This window comes from Lipotes vexillifer, unplaced genomic scaffold, assembly GCF_000442215.2.
Source record: "Lipotes vexillifer unplaced genomic scaffold, Lipotes_vexillifer_v1.1 scaffold394, whole genome shotgun sequence".
Classification (NCBI taxonomy): domain Eukaryota; kingdom Metazoa; phylum Chordata; class Mammalia; order Artiodactyla; family Lipotidae; genus Lipotes; species Lipotes vexillifer.
Window position 1 is genome coordinate 946727 of NW_006791731.1, and position 5549 is coordinate 952275.

The window sequence follows — 5549 nt, forward strand, 5'->3', positions numbered from 1 at the left end:
CGTCGGGGAGGGGGGCTCCGCACACGCGGTCCGGGCGCCCCCTCCCGCCGGCCGGAGGGCGCCGGGGCCCGCGGGCTCTCACCTGTCGGGACCTCGGGGCGCTCCGGGGTGCGGGCCCCGTCGCCGGCTGGCTCCTCTCTCCTGGCTTCCCGGGGGCAGGGGGGCGGTCAGCGCGGCGGAGCTGCGGACATGTACGGGCCACCGGAGGAGGGGCCGCGCCCCGGCTGTGCAGGAGCGGCCGCCTGCAGCCGCGTCGCGAAGCCACCACGACTGGGCCACGGCCTTCGCAGCAAACACGGCCTCCGCGGGGCGCCGCAGGGGGCGCCCGCGAGCGCCCGCGGGCAGGACCGCTCCGCACCTGGGGCCCGAAGCCCAGGCTCGCGAGCCCAGGTGTGGAGAGGCTTCCGGTGGGCGGACCCCCTGCCCGCCCTACCCCACCCCCAACACTGCTCCCCCCCCCCCCCCACCCCGGTGCCACTCCCTTGCAGGGCGCCCACCCTGCTCCCCGGCGGTGCTGGCTGTCGACCTCCCCACCAAGCCTCTGGGGAAAGGGCTGAGCAGGAGGGGGTGCAGCAGGCAGGGCTGGGCCAGGCAAACCAGTAGAGCCAGTGTGACAGAGCTGGCTGGGATGGGGCCCTGGGCGTGGATGTGAGTCAGCGGCCCCGGCCTGGGGAAATGCTGGGGAGGAATCGGTCCCAAGCCTCCCTCCCACCAGCACTCAGGATGGCCCTGCACCTCCTCCCTCAGTTGCGTCCCCAGGGCTCCAAAGGCTGGCCGGGTGGGGTCTCCTTGGGCCCCTGCAGGCTGAGCAGCCAGACCCCCCAACCAGGGCGTCCCCAAGAGCCCTGCCCCACCTCAGGGCAGGCCGGCTCTTCCTACCACCCCATCTCAGTCCACAAAATGCCACCTGGGCCTTTCAAGGTCCAGTTTCTTCCACCAGCCCCCGGCGCAGCCTGGCCCCCAGCAGGAGTCCACCACGAGGGAGCGGGTGGGTCCATCAACTCCACAGAATGCCCCAGACAAGCTTGGCGCCCCAGGCTCCTCCGAGCACGCTGGCTGGGGGCTGAGGTGCTGAGTGCGGGCTGAGCCAGGGGCTCCTGTGGTAGTTGGGTTAGGATTGTCTGTGGCTGGTGAGCGTCTTGTCTGGATGGCCAGTGAGTCTGGGGAGGCGGCTCCTAGCCCTGTGGGCTGCAGTTGGAGTTTCCTGCGACCGGGGGTGGACGGGGTGGGACAGGGGTGGTGGGGCACCGGTGCCCGCCCAGGGCAAGACCAGACTCGTCGCTACACACACCCGGCGGTCTGGCTGCCGGGAGTCACCTCCTCCAGTTTCTCTCAGTCTCCCTCCCAGTCTGGCCAAAGAGGCCCGTGCCTGTACAGTACAGTCCTGCGCCGTGTCAGCCCGTCAGTCAGCCTTCACGCCGGGTGAGCCACCGCGCTGCCAAGTCCCTATAAACTCTCTGGCGTGGCCCAGCCTGCATGCAGAGTGGGGCTGTGAGGCCCACAGCCAGAGCCCAGGCCAGAGCCTCGGCGCTGTGGGCACCAGCCAAGGGGAAGGGCAGACACGAGGGGCTGCAGGAGCAGAGGGCCCACCGTCGTGGCCTCCCAGGGATGCCCTCTGAGCCCGCCTGATCGAGGCCGGCCAGCCGATGAGCCCGGGCCCCCGGGGAGCAGACACCTGGTAACACAGGCGCCAGATCAGGGCCATGTCTGGCAGACGAAGTCGAGCTCGCAAACCCCGGGCCAGGAGGACGGGCAGGGCGCAGAAGACCACAGGCCGGCAGGGCCCCGAGGCCGAGCCATCGCCCCCTGCCCCCAGGGGCCCTCGGGACAAGGCAGGGGTGGCCCCTGCGGGGCACGTGACCGGCAGCAAGCTGGCTCCCCGGGGACACCCCAGAGTGGCCAGACCAGAGCAGCCACAGGTAGCCAAGAGGCCGGAGAAGGCCACCGCTCTGGGGCCCGAGCTGGTGCTGGTCCCCGCTGCGGACATGGAAGGCTGCGGGGTGGGCAGCCTCACGCCGGGCTGGGGCCCCGAGCCGCTGAGGCTCCGTGAGGTCCAGCTGTGCCTGGCCCAGGAGCAGCTGCTGCTGGAGGAGCAGCGGCGGCAGGTCCAGCTGCAGATGCAGCTGTGGCAGGAGGAGCAGGCCTGGGTGCAAGTGGAGGGGCTGGAGCTGGCCATGGCCTTGGAGCAACTGCGGTGCGAGGGCCTTGAGGCGCTTCGGACCCAGGACCCGGTAAGGCCTGGAGGGGGTGTGGAGATGCGGGAGGCTCCGGACAAGCCCCGGGGGCGTGGTGACCCTGCGAGCCACCTACAGGTCCTGCAGGGCTCCAGGTGGCCGGAGCCGGGTGGATGTGCGCCGCGGCACACCTGTGGGCCCGCTTTCACATCTGCACAGTGAGGCTGGTGCCCACCACACAGGGCACGGCAAAGACCGCTGCACAGGAAGCCCTCTCGGGCTGGCCCAATGCTTGACAGGTAGAGGGAGGCCAAGGAGGGAGCTTGTCTAGGGAAACTGAGGCAGAGGTGTCTCTGCAGTGAACCCAGGCATCCTGGCCAGGTGGGCGGGGCGGGAGCTGCCCAGCAAAGTGCTCAGAATATGTGGGGTGAGGGCTGGGTCCAGGGCCCAGGTGGACAGTCATCAGGTAGCAGAATTGAGGTCCGTCATCCCCCCTCCCTCCCTCCCCCGACAGTTTCCTGCCCCACCCCCCCCCCCCCCCCCCCCCCCGACAGTTTCCTGCCCCACCGGCCCGGCCTCCTGTCTACTGCAGAGCCTGTTCCTAGGGCTTGAGATGGCGGAAGCCGCACGCGGCGCCTGATTCCTGGACAGGTCCTCATTCCTGGACAGCTGCCACCTCAGATGTGGCTGGGGCTGTTTTGGGGAGCTAGGGGATAACCTGGCTTGGTGTGAAGAGCAGTCGCCACCCTCCCTCCAGGTCTTGGGATCTGGGAGGCCTCTGGGGTCCAGGCCCACTCCAAGCAGAGGGGCTGCAGCAGAGCAACAGGGTGTGGGGCTCTCTTAGCAAGCACAGACCCCAGTACAGGCCTGGGCGCTGGGAGGACCCGGAGCCGCAGCCTGGAAGGTGCTGGCAGCTTAGCAAAGAACTCAGATGAGTGTCATGACGGAGAAGAAATGGGACTCAGAGAAGAGTAACAATGGGTAGGGGTGGACATGGGAGGAGATGCCCTTCCTGGCCCATAGCAGGACCAGGAGGCCAAGCACAAGCTGTCACCTTTCAGCCTGGAAGTGGCTAAAGAGAGGATGGCCTGAGGGAGCGGCAGCAGACAAGAAAAAGTACAGGATAGCCTAGGTGGAGCAGAGGGTCAGAGTGGACCACATGCTTAGTCTGAGAATCCCCAATATGAGCTCAAGCCCTGCCCTGTTTCAGAACCTGTATTCAGTCCACACGGGCCTGCTTCCCATCTCCATGTGTCCTAAAGCCACGTTCCTCTGAACACTGTCCCCGGGACCCCAACCCCAGTCCCAGCCCCAGGGGTACAATACGCAGGGTCAGGGTCTGGAATGGACATCTGAGCTCTGAATTCTCAGTCCACCACATTCAAGCCTGACTCAGAGATCCCCTGAAGGCCATTCTCAGAGAGAAAGGTCTTCCCGGAAGGAGTGTCCCTGGGTGGCTGCATAGCATGTATCACAAGTCAGAGTTTGAGCAGGGTTGGAGGTCAGAGGGCTTGCACTCACCAGCAGCGGCTCTCAGGTTGGCTCTGTGGAAGGACGTCTGCCACTTCCCTGATGCAGCTTTGGGTCCCCCCTTCCTATTGCTCATCCTCCTGGGGGTGAGTAGGAAAGGTCAGGGAGGGTGTGGTCAGAGTGGCAGCAGCAGTAGGGGCAGCATCACACACTGGCTTGGACCTGTGTGGACGGACAGCAGGTGCCGAACTGGGGAACACAGGATCACCCCGACAGCACAGCTTCCTGCTGGCTTCCTGGCCCACCTGCCTGCCCCTGGTTCTTGGGGGGGTGTGTGTGTGTGTGTGCCCAGCAGCCTGAGTGGGAATGCTTGGCAAGAACATCTGGCCACAGCTTGTCCCCCTTGCCCTCATTCCCCTGGCCCCTCCACCCTGGCTCACGCATCCTCACCCTAGGGTCGATGTCGGGTACCCATCTCCCTGCTCCAAACCACTGGGCTGCCAGCTGGACCAGCTTCATCCTAAACACAAACCTAAGCCAACCCTGCCTTGCTGAAGCCTCCCCAGTGCCGCCACCAGACACTGACACACACCACCCCACCCCCCGCCCACACCGGGCATGCCCAACCCTCTCTCATCTTGGCCTCAGCAGGTGGTGTTGTCAGGGCCTGGAAGCAACACCCCTCTCCCTAGTCCACTCAGCTGACCCCAGAATTCATTTCCTCGGGAGGCCAGCCCCAGGCCGTGGGTTCTGAGTAGGGATCTGAAGTGTTTGCGGGGGACGCTGCGGGGACCGAGGCACCTAGGGGCAGCTGAGGGCTTCCGTGTGTGTCTGTGCATGTGTGTGCACACATGCACACGGAAGAAGCATATAGGGCTCAGAGTGCTTGCAGGGTCCCATGTCTGTGTGGGAGTCGGTAATGCAGGGTCCCCAGTTCGTGAGGGACTTCTCAGTGCTCATGTAGTGTCCTGTATGTTGCAGGGTTCTGTGGGGGTCAGTGCACGAGGGACCCACCGTGCATGAGGAGCGTCCTGTATATGTGTAAGCTGGCATGTGCCCCAGTATGGCAGGCACAGGACTTGGTGTGCTTGTAGGGTCCTGTAAGGATGCAGGGTTCCATGTGCACGGGGGGGTCCTACGTATGTGGGCGCTCAGTGTACGTGCGGCATCCTTGTGTGTGCAGGTCACTGTGTGCCCGTAGAGTCCCCTGTCCACAGGTGTGTGCAGAGGACCCCGTGCAGTCAGGGTCTGTCACGCGTGAGCGTGGGCATGCCAGTGGGGTCCAATTATGTGGAGGGGGCTCGGTGCCGGGATCGGTCTGGGAGGGGACCGGTGTGGGGTGGTGTCCACACGTGTGGGAATGAAGGTCACTTGGGTGCAGTGCTTTTCCTATACGTGTGTGGGGTCGGCGCGTGTCGGGGATCTGCGGTCAGGGTCCCTGTGTGCCCGGGGGGGGGGGGACCCCGGGAGCTCATGGGGCCAGGTACTTATGGGCATCCGAGTATGGGGGCGTCTCTGTGCGGGCGTCGGGGTGGGGGACGTCCGGGTGTGGTGCGAGGCCCCTGTGCTCACAGGTCCCCAGGCCCTGCCCTGCCCGGGGCTCGGCGCCGCCCCCACCGTCTCACCTGCTTCACCTGCCTTCCGCAGCCAGTAGGCGAGGCCAGAAGCTCCGCCCCCCGCGTGGGGCTGGCCCGTTTCCTAGCGACCGAGCCGGAACTTCGAGTCACCCTGACTTCCGGGGCGAGGGTTCAGGGGTCAGGCTCAGGGACTTTAAGCCTTCGGCGAACAGATGGGCGCCTGCGGGCGCGGGGCCCTGGAAGTCGGGGCCTTAGCGGTCTCCCGGGGTAGCGGGCCGGGGTCCCGGGCTGCGCCGCCGGGGGGCACGGCCGGGTCCGGGGCGCGGGC